The sequence below is a fragment of the Pocillopora verrucosa genome, chromosome 5 (genome assembly GCF_036669915.1).
Source record: "Pocillopora verrucosa isolate sample1 chromosome 5, ASM3666991v2, whole genome shotgun sequence".
Classification (NCBI taxonomy): Eukaryota; Metazoa; Cnidaria; class Anthozoa; order Scleractinia; family Pocilloporidae; genus Pocillopora; species Pocillopora verrucosa.
In genome coordinates, this window is record NC_089316.1 from 6,060,623 (window position 1) to 6,084,548 (window position 23,926).

Consider the following 23,926-nt stretch of genomic DNA (forward strand, 5'->3'; position numbering starts at 1 on the left):
CATGGCATTGTGGAACAGGAAACTACAGGAAATCGGCCTACGTAACGCCACCATGAAATGCGCGCTTGAAGCAAACATCTTAACTCGGTTCTATCACCAAAAGCATTAAGCTCACATAGATTAACGGCAAATTCTTCTTAAATTTATGATTGATTCTACAAAGCAAAGCTGTATCCATGCTTTCGAAGTTAAACCCGAAACTGAAGGAACACGTTTAAAAAGTGCTTCAATTGCACATTTTTCGTGAACAATACGTTGATAGTGTTTGACGATGAAAGTGTAATTTTTCCACAAGATAAGGTATCAACAGAGCCGAAATGTAAAAAATAAACATTGGAAAACTGTTCTTGAATGTAATTAGGAAAGGTACATGGTTAAACAGTAAGGCAGACAGAGGAAAAGGTCTGCCTCTTGGGAGGGAAAGTACCCGAGTTAATTGAGTGCCTCCTACATCTTCCGCAGTATTATAGTACAAAGGAAGGCGTACCGCACGATTATGAAATTTCTAAATATATCGTAGCATTCCTTCGCGTACCAACTTGCAGTATTAAACTGATCACAAAAACTGGACGATACCTTTACTGGAGGCTCGCTCGCTATCCATGCCAAAATCCACGATCCGCCATCTTGTATCTATCTCTGTCGCAGCCCGTTCGTATCGAGTGAAAGATTGGTATTTTTAGCTGAAATACTCCGTAACCTCGGTAAGGAATATTTCCGATTGCATACATTGAAAAAATGATAAAAAATACCGATAAAAATACCCAATCGACGCTCTTATACGTCGGGGTTTTCGAAGAGTAGTGCAAAAGCTTGGCGAGAAGCAACAATATGGCGTCTCCCTCGATGTTGGAAAGTGAATTTTTAAGTAGGGGATTCCCCAAACGATTTCAACTGGTCAAATGATCGTCACGTGATGCTCTTTCCAGCCCTCCCGACAGGGGCGTATATTGTTCGAACATAGTCCTTACATTGGCTTGAGGTCTGCTATTATCAGAATTATTTCTCGATCATGTATGGAATTTTCCTTCGACTAACAATGAGAGCTTTTCAATATCGACGAGCGTTACCTGGAAAGTTATTTTTCTAAGCTAACTGAATCTGCATAACTGATACACTGCAGTAAGTGTTGACTTAGCAAGACCGTGTGATGTTTGTCCATATATCAACTTGTCGTCTTCTTTTTCTCAGGATGCTATTTAGGTTATCAGAGGACGGTGCTGTTCTAGAGAACATCATGATTTATGCTGAAGAAATGTAGAATGGTTTCCGTGTTTACATAGCCTGATGTAAACACGCGGGAGGTTGGGAGAACATGAGATAAGCGTAGGAAACCACCACGCGAAGCGGAGTGGTTTCCAGCTTATCGAGTATTCTCCCAACCTCCAAGGTGTTTACATCAGGCTATGTAAACACGGAAACCATTTTACATTTCTTTTATAAAATAACTAATGAAAGAGGAACGAAAACCGTGTTTACATACGCTCATGTAAAATAGTTTTATGGCCAATCAGAGCGCGTGTACTATTTGCATTATTTTATAATTCGAGATATTTAATAGTAGGTTATTATTCACTTCTCTTTTCAAAACAATCTATTCTAGTTCAATTAATTAACAGTTATTCACCGAAGTAGAGGCGAATAGTGGTGGATGTTTACCGAGCCGCGAAGCGACGATGTAAATATCCACCACCTCCACTAACACTGAGGTGATTAATTGTTTTAAGTGTATACCACACAGATACCAAAAAATTAGTTCATTTCATTCGATATACCGAAGAATGCTCGGAAATTAAACTCTTGACGCGCGACTTTGTCTCATCGGCCGCTCGAAGGTGAATAGTATCTGCTTCCGAACTAGCCAATCATCGAAGTAAACAATAGAAGTGTGGATAATTTGAGATAGGACCATAATTAAGACCAAGTTTACGCGCTTCGAACAGAGAGTAGCATGAACATAAATACTGCCATACACAATGTTGTGCCCTTTTAGTGAGGCTTACTTTTGTCTGGATACTATGTGTTGACATACATGTATCCACCAGCTATAAATAGCTGTTTCTCTTCGAACGTAGACTAGACTCAAGTAGGTAACGAAATGCAAATCCATTCTTTTGTCAGAAATGTAATGTTCTTAAATCGTTTCCGTGATTCTTGATTGTATATTTTCACGAAGAACACTAAAACATGTACAATAGTTGCCTTCGCAGATGAGTTAATTGTTGTTATAACTTGCTGCGTCTTATCTCTTTCCAGAGGAAACCTTGCGTGACGAAACGAAGCATCGAAGATAACTAATGTGAAAAAGCACGCCATAATCTTGACTGGACCGAGTTTACTGAGCAGAATTAAAAACCTTTCCAGTAGCCTCTAGGTCACGCTGTCAATAAGAAGTATGTTGGGGTTATTCTCTTTGCAAAAGCTACCTGCGTAACTACTGTGACGATTCGTAGTTACAGTTAAAGATAATCTATAATTCCAACTAGACTCGGGATAGTACGAGATTTTTCTGAGGTAATAACCAGGTAACTTTGGTTTCTAAACTCGAATATAACTTATCATACTGACTATTAGACGGAAGCAAGTAATTAGCTTGCATTTTAAACCCGGAAGCAAATCAAATCTACAAACGAACCTCCTCTGCTTGGCTCCTAGCGGACTGGAGTGATTCATAAGTTCCTCTAGCTCAAGTTCACACGGTCCAATTTTAGTGAAAATCGGCCACAGCGAAAGCAAGTAAAGCATGAGGTCGATTTAATTTTTCTCAGAAATTAAAAGCTCATAAAACAACAGCCAATAGAAACTCGGCATCTGGCATATTTCCATTGCCCTAATATGGCAAGCACTAGTGGCCTGTGAATATTTGACCTCCGTCAGCTTCGCTATCTCAAGGTAACTTTCTTTACTGCAAGCTGCTGTGTGCAAAATTTTGTAACTCAGTCATACAGAAGCAAGTAAAAGAAAACCTGCTTATTAACTTCGTCTAGCGAACGTCTGGGAACTGTGAAGCGATGACGTTTTTGAACTATTTTCGCAGAAAAGAATTTGATCAAGCATACTTTTCTTAGAAAAGATGAATTTTTCATTACGTCGTTGTTTTTTTTTTCCCGTGTGACCAGCGTATGCTTCGCGAAGCGAAAATGTATTTCCGTTTCGTGTAATAGTTTTAAAATACTTTGATTTGATTACACGAGTAAAAAAATGTATGCAGATCTATTAATGTAATAGATTGCGTATGCCAGGCGAAACTAATGTATATGTGTATACGATGGACTCTTCAACCTCAAGCAAGTCAATCATCCAAATTTAGGTTTCAGAGAAAGCAGAAGCAGTAATACTGTCGAGTATAAGGTACAGTACCAGCGAAGCGTTGAATTACTTCCGCAATGATTAGTATCCATAAATAACAGACTAATTTTGCTTTTTAAGTAACTTTCTAACTGCGTATGTTTGGATTGCTATTATTACATAACACTTGAAAGTAGTTACAGTATTACTCAAAAAAACGACTTACAGAAAGCAGTTACAGAGCAGGACTATCGATCATATATTGTAACTAAAATGATTTTGAATGAGTATATATCAGTTTACCTATTCGAGCAAATTAAAATTGCTTTTATCAACTGAATTGATAACGTAACTAGCATAATGTAAATTGGCCACCGAATAGAATTTCTGAAGTTGACATTACAAGCGACAGCCCTTCGTATGAGCGAATAAATGAAGGCTCGAAACGTCAGCCGCAGAAACTCTTTACGGTGGCTAGTGTTTTCTCAGTCGAATTTTCAAATAAACCGCACCACAGTTTCTTTAAAAACTTACCCATTTTATCTTTTCATGATTGACCTATCTATGAGAACGAAAACTCGAAGGAAGAGACTAATTTTCTTTTGCCTTGGGTTATCGACGATTTCAGGATTCAGAGGAAGTTACTTTTGGTTGTTTCAATCATTAGTTCGTGCTAATTTCACAATCAAACGTTTAGAGAGGTGTTCTCGATGGATCATCTCAGATATAAGAAAATCCCACAGGAAATGTTCGTAATACTACAGCAGTTTCACTTATTTGTATTTGTTGCGCATGCATATAATGATGAGTGCCTATGCAGCAGCTCTTGCACACACTGCAAATCGAGCATTCCTTATCTAATTAAAAAACAGCTGCCTAGTTACTTGTGGGAAAATGTTTTCTATCTTTTGTCTTCCAAATTTCCAAACATGTTTAGGAAACCATTGATTAGATCATCAACATACTGTACCATTGCACAAGTAAATTTGTTTCCAAGTAGCCTGTTTGGGTCTCATATGGCTGGTGCTTTGGGTTACTGCTCTATCTGGTGCTCCGCTCAGTAGCAGAATTTTAATTCCTGGAAATTCACCGCGCTTGTTTGCATTTGTTATTTCGCGAAACTAAAGAAGCTACATGTACGTAGAAATATTCCAGAAACGTTTTGTAAAAACAAACAAAATTGCCTCGACTGAACTTCACCAAAAATTCTTCTTCGGAAGCAAGAATGAGTCTGAAAGTGGACAATTGAACCAGAAAGCAGCGAGAACGGTTAACAATGAAGGAGTTTGACGAGTGTTCATTTACAAATGTGTGTCCATACACGATAATTGGAGAAGCTCCTCGCAAACCATTTCATATACTAAGGCAAATGGTACTAAACAGTTTTAACCGTATTCGTTGAAGAAAACGCTGATCCAAAATTTTACATGCGGAAATTTCAAAGCTGCTTACATAGCATCATTTTGTATTATGAAGTGTTGGAATATATATGTGCATTCCATACGTCATCACAAATTACTCTGAGTTTACCAAATTAGTCCTAAGTATCTGGAACATGACAAGAACGATCGGAACACGGGGAAGGGAAATGCTTCAGGCGTTCCAAAAAGTTGATATTATGTGAACAAGTCAATACTTCAAATATATAGAAGTACAAGTAATAAACACAGGAATAAATGCTTACAATAGCTTACGTTGCTAGCGGCCCGCGGTTTTGGGGGTGGAGAGGAAAATGAAAGACCTTTCATTTTTCTCCCCGATACCCTAAACCGCAGACCGCCAGCAACGCAGGCTATGCTTACAGCATCAGTTAGCATAAATAGAATTTTACTTCACTTACGTTTAGTGCTAACGTAGGCAATTAGGATAGCACCGATAGAAATAACGATCCTGGAAAAATAAAAATGAAAAAAAGAAGAAAAAAAATTGAGCAGTGACAATATTCAAACTATTTCACCATGTGTAGAGACTTCTCCGCCAGGTTGTCCGCAGAGATGAGACAATGTTGGCAACGATGAATGTTTTTAAGGACGGTAATCATAACCCTTGGAAAATTCCCTCTCAGCATATTTGGAGCATTATAGCTAGGTGCTCAATTCAGATAAGAGGGTGCCAGAAGTCTGCGAATTAGTGAGATTGGTTTTTATTCAATACAGATAAAAACGCTATATTATAAACACTTTCTTTCGAAACTGAAGCCAAAGTGTTGATCGCCAAAAGTGCGTGCGTGTGTATATATGTTCGATCGACTTGCTTAAACATTCTCAGTCTAATAGAGCCTTTTCTTCATAAACCATTTCACAAGCAATAATGATCCACAAAGTTTAAAAACAACAGAACAAAAATTAAAGTGTGGTTAGATATGCCACTTAGATGGTCGCAGCAAAATTGAAAGTATTCATGCAGATGTGCTTTTAATATTCTTCCCTGGATTCTGTAACTGCACTTAATATCGCTAATGGCTTGTTTATCATTACTGGGAAGCCAGTTTGGTAAATCTTACCAGTCTCATGGGTTTTAAGCCATTAAGCATTTACCACATAAGTGAATAGTACTTTTCCGCACGTTAACTGGCTAGCTGAGAGGCATATGGTTAGCAGAGTGTCACTCATCTCGGAGAAATCAAAGAGGAAAATATTGGCCACAGTAGTTAATTTTGTTGCAGCACTGTATCATGACAATTGTTTATGAAAGTATTGTAAAAGAAGTTTCCTTTTTTTTCCAATAGGTTACTAGTTTGTGGGGTTTATACGCTGATGTATCTGAAGCAAATTAGATCAGCCGATTGGTTATTCGAGGTATGGTCCCTTCCGAACGAAAACTGACTGACGCAACGTACGACAAAATGTGCACTTTCTTAATAAAACCCTTTTCATCAAGGTTAGAGTCGAAAAGCGTGCACGCACACAGTCAGTAGGATGCTCGAAGTTCAAGCAGACAGCGAGCTAAACTTCTGATCATTCTTAGTTAAAATGAAAGTAACGTCGCTAAGCCAGATTATACACCCACCCAACTGGCGACAAATTCATTACCGTATAAGACTCGACGGGAAATTATTTGGCGATTAAAATTCCACAATAAATATCCTTAGAAAAATCATTAAAAACTGAAGAATATGTACACTGTTCTCTGAATCTGAAAGCTCAGAAATGAAAACGTTGGTAATGATTTCAAAAAATGAATGGAGGGTTTGCTCTCAGTTTTCTCAATTATGTTTAATGTGGAAAAAGTCTTAATTAGAGGTAAGTTAATTTGCCAACTTTTCATTTTGTTGGGGCGAACATAGATCATTCCAGACGAGTTATATTTGGAAAAGGCGTGCCCGAAAGAATTAAATTCTTCAAAGAGAAATTAAAAGATGTAACCTTCCTCCACAGCGACCATCGATGCTTTCTTATTCGAGAAGTGTTTCGATACAAAACGTTTGCCAAAGTTAGTATTTTCTTACAGTGGCAGCAGGAGTCAATATCAATTTCAACTCTATCCGGATTTTAACAAATTGCCATAAATGTTTGACACACTCTGTCGATAAAAAAGGTATTTCTATGCATACCATTGTTGCTTACAGCTGTAAATGTACCGAATGAGTTGCTCTGGTCCGGTCCTCTTGAAAATTAGAAAATTTGGCGGGCGATTTTGTGGATTTTTCAAGGTCAAGGTCCTTCAAGTATAACGGATAGTTTTGTGATTAAAAATTTGTTCGAATAGATATTCTGGGATATTCTGGGAGGTGAAAATTTCTAACTCCTGCTTTTAAGCTCTAAGTCGATGGAAATTAACAGTAAAAAATCGATTTTGCTGAACATTTGTCGTGATCGAACAGGGCTAAACTACAAAGTTAAAAACCGACCGTTAAATTTGCGCGCCAAAACAAGAACTTCAACGGCAGGGCTTCAGAGCTTTGCAAGTCAATATTTGCCGAATAGATGCGTTGAATGTGAGATCCAACTTTAAGTCTTACCTTTTTCATGGAAAGATATACGAAAAAGGAGCCTTCATTTACGAATAATGCTTCCAAATACACATAACCGTTTCTCTGTCTGGTGCGTTTGTAACTGAGTTGCTGTCAGACTACCTAACGAACTCTCAACTGTTGTTGATATAGCTGTATGACAATTGTGGGGATTCCCCGATTTAGATGTAAACGATGAACCGAGACGTCTAGTCTATCTCGCACGTTTACGATCATGGTCAAACTAAGTCTTGCAAAACCTAAATATTTTTTGCTCTTCTTTACAAATTGAATGACTTATCAACGAGCTCAAAGTACACAGCGTTCATCGCTGCACTGATCCCCGCGATCAGTGCCTTCCATGGTCAATTTGTTACGGTAAGTATTTTGAAGCTGTTCGAGGCCTCGTATCTAATGTACTGATTTCATATGGGAAATTTTGGGCTGAGCTCTTTTTCGGTTTCAAGTCAGATATCTGGGACTTAAATGGATGAAGTAATCACGCAAATTAAGTAAGTGAACGAACCTGCGGGTAAACACCTTTTGTGCAAATTAATGAGTGTCCTTTGTGTAAGAGTGCTTTCAATCACGAAATCAATTTATCAATTTCTGTAGACTGCAAATTGATTCTTTTCAGCGGCATCGAGATTCGGCCTTGCTGCAACCAACTTCGCTGATGAATCTTCTGCATCAAACGCTCTTATGATAATAGCACGTCGCTAGCTAGTCATGGCCCCAACTGACACATTCAATTTCAAGACCAACTCAACATCGTGCACGATTTACCCCTTGTAGGCTTAACAAAAAATATAGCTGTTGTGAAATGATGGAAATATTGGATTGCTACTATTTTAAGGCCAACTTGACTGCGGTTTGCAGAGCATTGTTGATTTTAAAATCAAACAAATAGATTTGACGGTCTACGTTTGAAGTGGACGACGTTAATAAAGCGTTGCATCGCTTACGAAACAAATTGACAAACAACTGAAGCCAAAATTAACCTTTTGCATGCATGCCTGAGGTCATGCATAGAAAATAAACGAAGAGAGTTGATTTTTATAACTTTTTGCTTTTCTTGCTATGCTTTTCAAGGCTCTTGCACAGTCCATTTAGCTTTTCGTTGGTTTTTGGAACATCAAATATTGTTTGATATGACAAGCCTCCAGGGTCGTCATCAACATGAGTTAAGGTGACGCTAAAATCGTCCTCTAATTAAACAATTTATATTTGTAAACAATATTTTGAGCCCAAAACTGTTCTTATCACTACAATAGAGAGTGGTAACTGTTAACGGAAATCTATGTGAGTAATATTTGAATGATAGCCAATCAAACCGACATCGTTTGTTGGACTTGAGAAATTTCCTTCAAAGTTTTCTTGTTCAATTTACTTGATAGTTACATTGCGCTCTGCTTTAATGTGACAAGGAGTATAGAAGTACGAAACAAAAAAATCAGTGTCGAAAGAAATCGAGACACAAAGAAAGAAGAAGAGCCACCTAAAAGTTTGAAAGTGGTCGCTGAGACAATGGCAGGATTTGTCTACAGAGACGCCAAAGTCGCACTATTCGACCGGGAGTGCATCAAAACCTGGGTCTTCCCTAGGAAGACTTCAATAGACTTCCTACCACTTCCTTCAATTGTGATCCACTTTAACCGTTCACATGTCGTGAGCCGAGCCTGTTAGAACTAAACTACAAGGAAATTAAAAAATTTCACGATTCTTTGTTGTCTCACCATAATAATTTTCACTATATTTGAGGAAGGAAACCACTGGCCGCAAGCCACGATTGCGGGACAGTTTGGTGACATTTTGGTCAAGCGGCGGTTAAATGTAAACCCCCCTCCTTGATGACTGTGTGTACCGGTCCGCCCTCTAAATATGAATAACGATAAAGAACGATGGAATTATTCTAAAGGTATGTTATTTTGAGGCGAGGCAAAAGTAGATTCGACCGCAGGCAAACATTGGCCAATAGCCTTATCTAGGCCACCGTCTAGATGTATCAGAAGAGCTGCCTGCGTTGATTGATTACTAAAAGAGGAAAGGACGCATGTGAATTTTAGATTTAAAGTATTTTTCCCGGAGAAAGCTATTTTTCGTATGGGTAACTTATCGTAACTTCGTAATTTTGACGGTATCAATCAATATCAATTATTTCATCAATGTATTCAGAGGCATCTTCAATCAGTTTCTAGTTGGCTTAAAAATTAAACCACAGCAATCTGTGGCGTCCTCATCACTCCAGCTATTCGCCATGGCCGAGCTTCATGTTTTAGAAATTTCTGTTATGCGTCCGCTACTTCTGTAAGTTTGCTTTCTGAGTTTTGTAGATTAAAATTATTTCTTTGGGACATACAGCTAGAGATCGAATGCTTTTGATTGCCTATTATAGGTGCAAAAAAGATGTATGGCTGATGAAAAGCAGACGTAATGAGAGACTCGATAGATGCCTTCACCGAGCATTTACAAAGAGACATTTATCGATTAATAACAATAGAATAACCAGGAGGATAATAAAAACCGTCAAAGTCTAACCTTGTAGGATTTGGCACACTCAGAAAAAAAAAAAAGCTTCGTCATTTAGAAAACAAAAACTAAAACGAAAAATGAGAAATAAACAAGGGAATAACCATGGTTTAAATGCATGAAGCCCCCCTTAGAAATCATAAAACAGTGAATTATTTGCAATTTCACGACCTTTTTTTTTAAGTAGGCCTATTGCCCAATTTATTTTTTTTCCACTCTTTGACAATAAGCCGCATCACAATGATATTCCTTTATTTTTTTGGACGCGTTTTTCCTTTTTATTTTTTTAATTACCAAAAAGTTCTTAGATTTTTATCACATCATCACAGTATATGGAATAACCGGTTTGAAATTAGTCTATTGAAAGCTATAGGAAATGACTCCACATGCGTAAGCATATGACTTAAAAACCGACCATGACATTAATATTAGAATAAAATGTTTTGTTTTAAAGTTCAATCGTCTGATATTTGCATCAAATACTGATACATCGATATTGTAACATTTTGGATACATCGTTACCACGAAACATTCCGCTTTTGACTTAAGAGATAATCAGAGCTGTTGAAAAACAACTAATCACAGCAGAGCATCATTCTTTATAAGATCACGCATGACCAGTCGACCTCATCGCCTGAAGAAGACTAGCAGTATGCAGTCGAAACGTCGCGATCTACATCACAAGTGACCACATCGTGAGACAAACGAAAAACTTAGCTTTTATTGTTATTCACCACGATGAGTAACCACAACCTTTTCTAAGATATTGTTCTTCGACAAGTAACGATTTCACATATAATCATTACATTTCAGGCCATTTGACAGTTCACGGTTGAATACTCGAGCTGGCCGTGGTAAGGAGAGAATCCATCGACACGTCAATGTGACTATTCCACTGCTGTGAAAGTGTCACTGAAGTGAATCATAAAGTAACCGATTTCAGTATTTATGGACATTTGATGTGAAATATTACACATTTTGTTACATCTCACGCTTAATGGTCAACACTTAAAGTAACCGCTAAAAACAATATCACAATATATTTTTGTAGCTATGGTTACCACTGACATTACAATCAAGCTTTCCTGACCGAGCAGTAAAATATCGTTGTTCAACGCGCACTATTAACTGCTTCATCAAGTTGACATCGGATGAAGTTCTACAAAGTTTTTATTTGGGGGAGTGGAAAAGCAGGGGAGTGAAATAGTGTCAGCTGAACAACCTAAGATATTGTCAGTCTCATGGAAAACCCCCTCCCCGAAGTTAGTTCCGGTTAAACTCTATTGATTTCATCCCCCGCAGACAGGACCTTAAACACACGCACAAATATGAACCTTCGGCATGCCCAAAAATGGGGCATTTTGAGTCATCAAGCCTTTACTCTAGAAACCACCTATTTCCGTATTTCGTGACCAGAACGGGAAATACGACTGTGTCCTTTTGTATTCTCCTAGACAAAAGAATTAATTTTCTACAGCCTTCGGCCCTATTATTTGTCGATAGATACGTTTAGATGAAAATTCGATATTTGTGGAAAACCTAGACTGCATCTCGGGCTTGCGTAACTTTCTCGGATTCTCCCCCCCCCCCCCCCCCCTCCTTCTTTATGTGAACAGACTTGTTACTTGTTTATGCGAACTATAATTTGAGATGTAGACACTAGTTAAAAATAGAAAAAATTATCATAGTTTTGATAAGTAAAAAAACGAACTAGACATTATAATATTTATAGAAACTCTTTAACCCAAACAGAAGAAAAACACAAATTTAACTTCATTGCTTGTAACCTTCCTTTTTGATGACGCAGCTCTTTGAAACTGCTTACTTAGCAACTTACGTGGATTAGTTTAAGTGTCGACTAAGTGCTTTCGATTTCGAAACGCCTGACTCAGATCACGTTCTATTATATCTTGCCTTCAAATTTAAATACTTTTACATTTTAGAAAGTTGAAATAGCTTTCTTCACGAGAGAGATAATTTTTTATTGACAGCTTTGAAAATTGCGTGGAGGCACAAAATTTATCATGCCCACCTGGTTCCACAGATATTCAACTTTAATAACGATAATGATGAAACCTTGTGATGCTCGCAAATGGATCGAAAGAATTAGCCAGTCAGAAAGCTGCAGTTGTTACTACTATAGTCTACGCGATTCCTTTAGGCATATAAGAACATGTCCGCACTAGCGAAAAAGTTGTTTATTAAGACAAATTTTATGTCATCACCAACACGTTGCAAGAGCGGATGGTATGTCGCGACTTGACAAATTTTGGCCGAAGGCAATAAATCTTCAAACGCACCGCGGACAAAATTTGTTTGTTTGTAGATCTGTCCAGTTTTCATCCGGCGGATTTTAGGACGACTTAGGATAAATCCTGGAAATTGGAGGTAGAATCCTGTGAGAAACTATACTGGCTGGTCCTATGAACTGATGACATAGATCAGGCGCTGACAGAATTCGACGGCTTTAATTTTTTAATGCGGATGCAACAGACGAAATAAAAATTTGTCCTTTAATTTTGTCGGGACGATTCTAGTTTTGTTTGCTAGAGCGAAAAGGCTCTTTTTAGGAACATTTATGTTAGAGAAGCAAAGTAACACAGCCACCGTATAGGAACTAATCACTATTTACGCGTTACTTTCATTATAATTAGATACTAGCTTACCCGAATGATATTTGTCTGGTCATAAACCAAAAGACAAAACTGGGTGTCTTCTGGATCAGGTCTAAAATGAAGTATAAGCATCCATAACTGGAAACTCGATTAAAAGTCTCTCCTGCAACGGTTGCGTTTTTCATCTAGGTACTAAATCTGGGGCGATTGACATTTAAGAAAAAAAGCGCTGGAGAACTGGGACTAGTCTGGGTCACGGTACCTTGAACGAATTCGAACTTATGACAAGAAATACTTCTCCTGGTAAATTAACGGAACATTATAGTGTCAGGATAAAAGTGCCTTTTCGCTTCAGGTTGGTTTCTTTGTTTATTCGTTTGTTTTGCTTGTTTTGTTTGGATCTTTTTTTTTATTTTGGGGGGGGGGGAGGGGTAACGCAGATCTCAGTAAACGCCATCGCATTTTCTGTGAAATCGACGTCCAGTAATGATTTTGATCATTGTTAAAATTGAGCCTCATTCCCATGGCCTCTCCAGGGTCCTGGGAACGTAGTCGATTATCTCAAGCTGTAGAAACAGCGCTGAATACATGTGACCGCCCACGATGACGATGATGATATATATCTGTTATTTTTTTCTTTCTACATTGGGTTTTAAGAATGCTCGAGTTTTTCGTTGACAAAATTGGGACAGTTTCAGCAATTCACCTGAAACTCTTAACTCAGCGGAGCAGTTCTGCTTGTGAATATAGAATTACTCGCCTTTCGCTTGCTTTCGAATTATGAAAAAACACTAAAAACACCCACGCAAACTGATGGCTGAGCGTTTTGCATTTGGGAGACAGTGAACGTTGTGAATTCTGTGTGTTCTGTCTACATCTTCCTCAACATTTACCATGGTATCGTCAGTATTGGTGACTTAAGCTATCTGACCATTTTGGAATAGAATCAACCTCCTCTATGTCGAACCAAAACAAGGCAGAGTATTCGATTGTCGAAGAAGAAAAGTTTCTCTTTCCTAAGAAAAAGAAATGTATCAGGAGAAAATGCGGAGGCGAAAAATACATCCGCCGCTCCGGCCGTTTCACTTCGATAGTTCTACCAGCAGTAAAAATATAGTTCTTCAACCATTTGATTTCACTGGTAGTTGTAATTATTGTGTGTAACCTACAGAACTTGTTTGAAATAAGATAAGACAAAAACATTTTTATCAAGTTATTCGAGTTTGAAAAAGCTGATGTACTTACGCTTGCCGAAGCGATTCCTGTCGTTGTGAAGATGTTGTTTATTCCTTCGATAGTCGCCTCTGCAGCTCACAAAAATTTGCCGTCTTGTTTGAAGGGAAGTGTCTACTGAGAATACATATGACGGTTAATGACTAATGTTCAACCATAACATCAATTTGCGTGAAATATTCTTTGAAAATATATTCCTCTTCTGTCGATGGAAGTGAAATGGATAATGTATGTTTTCGAAAATGCTTATTTCTTATTAAACGGGAAATCCCCTTCGTCACCTGTATCAGAATAACAATTTCATTTTAGTTTTAAAGACCTCAGAGAATTGTTGGTCAAAAGTGTGTTCACTTTCTCAGAATGTAATATGACTAAAGAATTGAGGTTGAGTCGAGTCACACTTTAATCGTGTAAAATTTAACTTCGTGCTGACTGGTAGCCGTAATCTTCCGTTTTCATATCTACACGGTTAAAAAACGTGCATTTGGTAGCCAAGCAAATAGGAATAGAAGAGCTTCCAGTTATGACCAGCTGGGGTACGTAGGAATATTTATATTACTGAGGGAATAAGCATGGGTCAGTCATTATTTATCACCTGGACGTGGGAAAGGAGGGAGGAAGAGTGTGGAGGATTTTGGGGAATCACATGGTTTTCGGGGAGGAAGGGATCAGTCGTCGCTAGCAGAGTGTAAAAATGGGACAATAAATAATTGATTTCCAATAAAGTGGGTGGGAGGAGGGGATGGGGGTGGGTGGTGGGTGGTGGGTGATAGAATAATATAATAGCACAGAACCTAAGGAGGGATTAGGTAAACTTCATTGTGACAAAACCAAAGTCCTCTGACAGTCCTGACAGTCCTTGCCAAACTAGTTCCGTTGTTTTTCAAATGTTCTTCCCCTTTTTTTTTTTTCTTACGCACTCTCTAATCGACAGGTGTCAGATTGTATCAGATACTTGTAAAAACAATGTTTCAAATTTTTTTTGGAAGCCTTTTAAATCACCTTTATCGTTACGGAAATGAAAATGTTTCGCTGAGGCATCTCTCTTTAATTTGCATCACCTCTATTTTAACTACCATTTACTCGCTCAAAAATTGTTCAGTTTATGGAAGATCTTTACGTATTTACTGCCCTAAATCATTTGGGTTCTTTCGGAAAGAATTTCGTGAAGTTTAAAAAAAAAAAATATGTTATTTACCGGCTAAGGGTCGGTCCGTATGGTGAAAAACTTTGACCTCGATCTTGAAAATGCTGCCCTCGGCCTCGGGCAGTATTTTCAAGACCTCGGTCACAGTTTTTCACCATTCGGACCTCCCAGCCGGTAAATAACAAAAATATATATATATATATATATATATATATATATATATTTATGGGCCATTTTTTGTTGCCATATAACGAAGATCTCGTAGCTAATCTAGTGAAAAGATGACCTATGCAGAGTCGATTTAGAACCAAATTCGGTGACCAAAGAGCGAAAGAATATGTTTCTTTTCCTCCATCCTCCAATAAATAATTGATTTTCCTCGCTCTTTCAAGAATAGCGCCTTGAAAAAAATATTCGACTTCCAGCTGGATGTCATAAATTATACACTTTATGAGGTTCAGAACTAATTTTTAATTGTTTGTTAGATTCCGGTCTGATTTTTGCTTCGGCGCATGTTCACCTTTAGGACAGACCTAATTGGCTCCGGCATGGTCGTTAGAATAAACCTATTGCAATTATCTTTGAAATGATGAGCCCCAGTCTCCCTTATCCCAAGAAGTGCTTGCGGCCGTCTACTCACCTGAAATGACGCTATCAAAGATTAACTGCTCTTGCGCTTTTCTTTTAGGATTGGCTGAGATTCCGGTTACAGACAGAATAGAGATAGATAGAATCAGGTCCACATCCAGAGAACAAATGAATGTGGCTGATCATTTCAAACTGATAAAGCGTGACTGATTTAATTTATGCAGAACTTTTTTACCAAATTTGGATGTCAAAAAAGGCAAACATGTCAGTACTCGATTTCCGTACTTTCCTTATGCGGTTATTCTTAACTCTAATAATAATGAGAGCAAATTATCCGTCCAAAACATGAATACCTTTTGGGAATCATCGTATGTTGGGATGTAGCTGCAGAGTGATTCCGCTGTGCAAACGTGATTTTGTTACTCAGAATACAGATCATGGTGCCAACGAACGAGTTATATCTGCTTACGAGATACTTTGGAGCTGGTTATAACGAGCTGAACGTCAGTTGTAACGCGGAAATACATTTCAAGGGAAAACATGATACTTTTTACTGCACACTCGAGCTTAGCGCCAACATCTTATCGGCAGTTTTGCTGTACAGAATGCAATTTAAGTCGCATATTATAACGAGATTCACTTAGTTTCGAAGAGTCATCGATATCTGTCACGAAACCTTCTCGTTTACCTCGGCACTCACGTTATTCTTCTTGAAAGCCGCGCGAACTTTCGTTCTGGATAATTGTTAATAGATTAACAAGAATTTTTGGCCAATACAGCTCTTGAAACCCAAACATTAAATTATTGAATTGCTATCATAACTCTGTTCGAGTATTTAATGATTATTAACTTGCACAAGGCATGGTTCATGGTTTGAATAATTTTTGGGAAACTCCAGTGACACCATTCGCCACTTAAATCTTTGACTAAGGTAACTTTTTTCGTAGTTCAACTGTACAGTGTAAAACCAAGAAAGTCATAGCTTGTTGAGTGTGCAGAAAATTTTCGTAACTTCCAGTGTTACGTTTCGAAATACGGTTCCCGGAAATTACAGCTTATTAGCTACGCACTCGCTCATGAATATTGTTTCCATGCCTTTTACCTATATACCTTTCCGCCGTTCATGTTTAAGTTCGCCAAATCATTAACAAATTATCAGACATGCCTAATCATTTTTGAATCACGGTTGATTATTATCCGAGAACGATTCTCTGCAACAGTTTCACGCTTTACAGAGTAAAAGGCTTTAACTGTAGTTTCCGGGGATCATTGCACAACCAGTCTCCGAGAAAACTTTAAGGTCGCTAATTAAATGACGGAACTTTTCTTTGTTAAATAATTATAATACTCCTCCCTGTGATTCAAAACGAAAGCAAAAATAAATGACATGCAATTTTTCGCCTCACCCGTCTGTCAGATGAAAAGCTGTGGTCATTCTAACGCTGTTTGTGGGAATAGTTTCCTTAGGTAACATTTGCACCAGAGCGTCACAGCAATTCGGGGATTCCCCATACGAAAGCAGTGTAGTATGTAGGACTAAATCAGAAGGCCTAATTTTGCGAATAAATGTATCCGCCTGTATTAAGGAACTCAGTGCATTTGGATATGTCAGTGCAAGGAATGCACATTGTTATTTATTGGTTTTGATTCATCATTGTCTATAAAACATTCTTGATGAATCTTTATTATGGTTTTTTTAATGAGCCTATTCAAATGTTGAAAGATAAATGACTGGATTAAATCAATTAGACAGAATCTTCGTATAACAGCCATATCTCTGTAATGTTATCGAAACGATTTCATATCGATTGCGCTAAGTTCAAACCTGAACATTTACACGTCTGAATTCTATTCATAAACATTTGTTATTGGACTCGAAATTGAATTATATACGTTATGTAAATGCTAACCTGAACAGAAGAAACCATTCGATTATAAACAATTGTTATTCATGTCGCCTGTGAGATAGCCACACATGCTGACGCCATGATCTAACAGGTATGCAAGCAGCAACATTTCCACGATGGTAAACAACTTGAAAAGAGATGACATAGTATCGACTACATTAAAATTGATTTTGGGGTATTTCCCTCTTGAAAAGCTTTTGAAATCAACTCAAGCTGTTTAGATAAAGGGCTATTGTCATTAATTAACATTACGTATTTACTACAACCGCAATTTAGATTTCGAGGAAAAGAGGATAAACAAAGAGATAAAATTAAAAGCAATAACGTGAAGTTTAGGCTTTATTTCGAAACGTTCGATCGTAATTTGCCTTCGACTCTTGGTTGGGATTCTCGAATGCATCAGTCGTTTCGGACACTCAGAGGGGTGAGGAAAATCGTATTCATGAGTGTTATGTTGATACGAAAGTGATCCATGATTACGAGGGAAATGTCCCAATCTTCAGTTTCATGTAATAAATATCTTCAACAATCAGAATATATCGGTAACTGCAATTCCATTTTACCAGCGTAGACAGTTTCGACCTAAAGTGTTTGGAAAGCGAAACCACGATTTTGATGACCAGTGCTGTAAAGGTTTTAGGGAAAAGGACCGCTGTTTCAACTCCACTGATTTTGCATCAGAAAACCTTAAGCTTGTATTTGAGTTAACCTGATACGTTTTTAAAATAAGGCCACGTCAGCGTGAGACAGTATTCAGCGCTTAAGATGCGATTTAAACAATTGTATCAGGCCGCTACAATATTAGTTTTTGTGTTGGGAATTTTTTTTTGCAGTCTTTTGCAATTTCAAGTTAAAAAAATATTTTAGATGGCGACTACCGCTTTACAATTTGTTCCTCTTAAAAAAAAGTCTCTATCTGCTTTGTGGTCAAGATTAAGTAATATTGTTCACTTAAGAACAGTCAGAAGCCAAATGCACCGAGTCTCCCGCTGTGACTCTTTTGACAGTAAAAATAAGGGGCCGTTGTGGCCTTCACGTGAGCTTCCTTCCATGATTTGAGGTGCTATGAAACAGAGTAACGCAGTAACAAGTATGCTTACTTGACTTTTTGGAAGCTTTTGGAGCAATCTCACAAAATGTGCCCAAGAACATCTTGGGATTTACTCTAGGTCTTTCAATCGCTCCTCACCTTTAACACGCGAATTTTCATGATAAAACTAATCTTTAGAGTTAAGTCCAAGTATCATTGACCTGAGCTTGAAAAATTCGAATTTAGGCGCAACCCAAAGTGAATCGTCACGATTACTTACGATCTGACGTGAAAAACGAGTAGCTAAAGGTCATTGGCTAATTGATTTAGTCAAATTACCAGTGCCTGTGCAGAAACGCCGGAAGTGTCTTTTTTTAGGAGAGACGGTGACCATGACATAATTCAAAACTTGGGCTTTTCCTCAAGAAGTCGAGGAAAATTGCCTATTGCCTAAAGTGCTCCTTCTAGGCTCCTATCCTTGTGGCAACATCACGATCGTTTCCGTACACGCTGAATTTTATGTATCAGAGCTGAGTCCGAGATTTTACGATTGGATCAATTTTACATTGGGGATTTTCCCTTGCGTGCTTGTCATGCACGTCATGTGCTTGTATTATTTGAAGTGTTTGTATGGAAGATTGGATTTCGTTTTGAGCGAGGTTTTATTACTTATCTGTTTTCATTCGATTTACCAAGTTTGTCTCAGAATTATCTCGTGACTCTATAGGATCTAAGCTCAGGAAGATTCCTGAGCGCAGAAAGATTTACAATTTAGTTGTTTTGCAGAGTAGCGTTCTGGCAGCAAAGGGTAATCCATGCAAGATTATCGGTCAGGGTAGGAAGACGAGTTTGATCTCCAGTAACGCCAGCTTTACGTGTAGCATCGAAAGATAAATATAACGAATGGCTTAAGATTTCTCAACAATGAATTCGAATTCAATACCCCGAGTGTTACGACTTCCATTCCAAACAACTTACCTAGATAACCACCCACTCAATATTGCTTGAATAAGTCCGTATTTGGTAAAATGTTTAAGGCAGGAACGTCTAAACTTAACTGTGTCGTTCGGGACAACACACGTAATGTGAATCAATTTTGTGATTCTTGTGAGACGCACGCGTTCAAATCTATAAATAGCTTATTTTTGCCAGTATTTTTTCTCTTTGCATGTATTTTACTTTAGGGCGATTGTAAAAAAAAGCTAATTAATTAAAATTAATTTTCTTAATATGATAATATATATGTATATATATATATATGTATATATATATATATATATGTATATATATATATATATATGTATATATATATATGTATATATATATATGTATATGTATGTATATATATATATATATGTATATTTTGATTATGACTCTTGTTTATTTGTTTAGGGGTAGCTAGGTTACTATTAATACACATTTGTGGTTAAATCGACTCATTCTGGAAGATACTAGTTATCGGAACCTAATGCTAAAATGGTGAAAACTACTTTTTTTGAGTAGTAAACATAACATAGAGGCTTAAGTGAAAACAACCAGAATTAGAGGTTAAATTAACTCTCTAGTAATTATCTTGACTTTTAAATTACTCATTTTTAACTAGGACATTTAGATTGTACTAACTCAGTTTTATTTAGTCAAAATGACTAAAGAGGATGAAATTTCTCAAATACAGTGTCGAATATGGTCGTTTCAACCATTCTTTTTCTACAGTGTAGCTATAGCAATGCCGGATTTGGTAAGTTTTCGCTCTTGTTTTCTGTTCTCTTTTTGTTTTGGAAATTTTCTGTCTGCGTACAGGTGTTACAAGCAGTGGGCCGGGGCAGTGAAGTGATTTCAAATAGAATAACAATTGCTCTCGAAGCTTCATTAGGGCAAATTTTTGATTCACTACAAGATTGAAACAAAAACATCACGAGACCAGTTTGGAATTTTATTCACCGCTAGGATTCTATATAACAATTAAGGTTAATGACATTTTTCAAAGGAGGAAAGAAAAAAAGAAAAATTGTTTTGTTCTCTTCGTGTTCCGCTTGTTCTGGGAAGAAAGTGAAATTGTACGAGCAGGCATACTTACAAATGGAAATATAGATGCGATAACAGCCAAAGGGTTTATAGGAAGAGTATATTTTTATGTTTTGAAAGATGTGGACCTTTTATCCGGCGAGTGAATGGAATATACATCAAAAAGTGCTCTTGATTTAATTCAACGCCTCCAGAACAATCAAGTATGCAACGTCATCAGTTGCTTGCCTGGGCAAGCCCAAGCCTTTTGCTCTTAATTGATTGATTCCTTCGCATAGGTTACAGTAGTATTGCAGTTTTCGGAAAAGTTTTGAAGTGGATCAGTTATATGAAGATTCAGTCTGCCCGGCGCAGGAAGCTTCTGGTAGAATTTATAACTTCGGCTTAGTAAAGTTAGTTGTTGTGACTGCCAGAGGCTTTCAGACATAACGATCATTATTGATTTCTGAATATTTGGTGAGACCGCACGTAGGAAGGAAAAAAATGATGGCGTAAAATCCTTGAAAAGATGATAGAAAATAAAAAGATTTGTGTGTAGATTTAGGCGCTCGTAACAAGTGAGAAATGTTCATGGCTTTGTTTACATCACCGCGTCTTCTTCTACTACTATGATAATCACGCAATCGCCTGTTTTATGGTAAGACCATTTGCATTTTTGTTTATTTATTTCGTACCCGAACGACAATACCGGTGACTTCATTAGAAAGTAATGATGTAATTTGGCCCCTAGATGTTATTTTTAGTTTCCGTTTAATTAACGCATTGATTGTTTCAGCATCGTTTAAGACTTTTAATTAAGACCTTGGTTACCTACGTGACCGGAAAAAAGGATTCAACTTCTTACAGCTCGTTTGAGGTGACGATTCAGTAGTTTTCCATTGCAAAGAAACTAAAACAGCGCTTGCTTGGCGATGAAAATAACCTCGGAAAATTTTAATTAAAGGGGAGGAATGCGAAGTTTCAGATTGCATAGTAATCACCTGCTGAGTCAGCTACAAGCGACTCTGCTTTTGCAACTGAGAGCTGTGGGCTTATTCTCAAAGACAGAAATAGTTTTTGCAGTCTCATGTCATTAAAAAGCAATTCCCTCTATGTGCACTACAGTCAGGATGCACAGCATTTAAGCAGTGGCGGGTATCTTCGTTTGATTCAGATAGCAGATCTTTCTTGCTAACAGCATTGGAAGCATACACACGCAAGTACGTTCGAGTTGCACACATTTTGCAATTCGTTGTCTGCACTGAACGAAAAGCAAAAGACGATGAATAGAGTACAATTAAGAATAAATTCACTTACCCACAGTATGCACCAGCTCGAGACCAGCTGGACGCTTTTCTGGTGAGTTGAGTTTAGTCTGGTCCACACACTGAACACTGTAAATTGCAAGTGAGAGAAAAAAATGTGTTAAGCTCTTAACAACGATAAAATGTGTACAGGTATTTTCCCCTCTTTGACTTTGGGATAAAGGGGATTTTATTGTGTACATAAATCTGTTCACAACTAATTTGGAAGCCTAGTTTGTCCAAGTTTGACACTCTTGCACAAAGTCAGACTTATCTTGCACAGGAAAATCCACACATTTTAAACAAAAAATATCAAACTCTTTGTATGCTGAAATTGGCTTATTTTACTGTAGTCATCTCTCCGCTGATCCAAAGTTGTAGATGACGATAAAACCTAATTTTCATTTGTAGAATATTGTTTATCTACAGTCATCGATAATTTGGTATGGGAAATTTACTGAATTTCGTGGGTTACATATTTGGTCGATGAGAGAGTAAAATTTGCGTGGGTGTGCCGGCACCCCAGTTATTCTAGAATAAGAATTTAACCACCTTTCCGCTCAACCAGTTCTAGTTCAGGTATAATTTTTTACATGATGTCTGTGCTGTTAAAGAAACGGTTTGGTAAAAAACGATGTAACTGTGAGTTACCAGCAGAGGTTTCGATTTTGTCCCAAGTTTCAGAAATCGCGAGTTATATCCAAAGATAACATAAAGAAAAAAACATCGATGTTGGTTTCCTTTCGTCAAATATCAAATCTATGCGTAACTGTCCTTTATTATTGGTAAAAATATTCAAATATGAGTCATAATATTTAGTTATTGCACAAGAAGTTCGAAATCATATCTTTGAAACCCACAGCTTTTCTTTTTCACTGGATGGGTTGTGCAAGCTAAGAATATAAAACTGAAAACACATTTTGTGGGAAATACCATCTCAGTATCACGACATTCGTTAATATATGATTCATAACATTTTGTCATTTTTAATCAAAAATATAAATGACAAAAAGATATTAACAGAATAGAAAACAGAAAGGATAAAAAAATGATAATGATAATAATAATAATAATAATAATAATGATAATGATAACAAGTAATAATAATAGAATAAATTGACCAAAACGCTGCAAATTGTTTTCATTATTTTTCATGAATCAGAGAGGTTATTTGTTTCATTTTTAGGCAAGTTTCTTTTGGACGGTTATACAATTCATCGCTGAACATAAGGGATATTAGCTCTATCCATTCAGGTGTGTTAATTTCTTTTTCCTTAAACTGAAACGTTTACCTGTATTAAGACGATTATTTTGAGGGTAACTATCGAAATTTTACTTTATCGGAGAAAATTTTCATAATTAGCCAGAGACTATAGAGGAAAAACCAAAACAAAACTGACAAAGAGATAAACTTGAGAGTGACCTTCCAACCCTTCAAAAAAACACACCTTCGAATTGTGTTCTTAATTTAAAAATATTAGGAAAAGTCTTTTTAGCCTCGTGGCAAATTGTGAACTCGTGAATTGCTTTAAGCAAAGATAAAGTGAAATAATGGGAAGTTATAAAAAATTTCCAGACAACTGAGGTGATATCTATGCTGAAAGAACATAATTTACTTAGCCTTTCTGACATCCAGACGTTATTGACGTTTAACAATTTAACGACGAAATTTTCCAATGTTTATTCTTGGAGGACTGATTCAAAATCACTTTGAACGTGTCTCGTTTCACAGTTGTAACACGAGAGACGCGAGAATGGTACCTGAATGTTTTTTGAGCTTCCCAAGCAGAAACACAAAACAGAACAAAAAAATGCATATTTTTAAATTTTTTTTTGTGTGTGAATCCATTGACATGTATCGGTATTAATGCATGTCAAATAATAATGATTAAAAAAGTGCCCCTCACATACGTCTCCAAATGCAGTTACTTCCTATTAGTTATAACATCATCATAGGTTGACACGTTCATGTTAACGTTTTGGTAATTTTTAATAATTTTTTTGCCTGGTATATCCCTCTGAAACGCTGAAGGGAAAGTATACACCCTGCTTGTTTCGATGCTCTTAATAATGTACAGCATTCTGGATTTTGCCTTGTAGCGACGAAATTTCGAGAATTTCGTCAAATAAATTGAAGGTGAGGTAAATGCAGGCGAAATTCTTTGAAATAAAACCTAGTTGACGCTATAGAACTAGCCACGTAAGAGTTCAATAAACACTGGGTGAGAATTTGTAATGCTTGAAGGAGTTTACTGATCGTAAGAATGGCATGATATATACCGTCTAGAAATTATTAGGCGTCATGGGTTAAAGGAGAGTTAACTTCAGA

General features: G+C 37.2%; 1 protein-coding gene across 4 annotated transcripts in view; it reads right to left on the reverse strand.

Moving 5' to 3' along the window:
• LOC131797127 (TNFAIP3-interacting protein 1-like) overlaps window positions 1-21,668 on the reverse strand; it is a 35,928-nt gene extending 14,260 nt beyond the window's left edge. The window contains exons 1-3 of one of the 4 annotated variants that reach the window (XM_059114752.2): window positions 21,611-21,668; window positions 13,630-13,734; window positions 5,129-5,178 (exon numbers count right to left, since the gene is read on the reverse strand). The gene's annotated coding sequence lies outside the window, so the exon portion shown is untranslated. Of the gene's footprint in view, window positions 1-576; window positions 861-2,635; window positions 2,789-5,128; window positions 5,179-13,629; window positions 13,735-21,610 lie in introns of those variants that run through there. The other 3 variants (XM_066167715.1, XM_059114753.2, XM_066167714.1) reach the window with 3 other exon arrangements.
• Window positions 21,669-23,926: the final 2,258 nt, after the last annotated feature.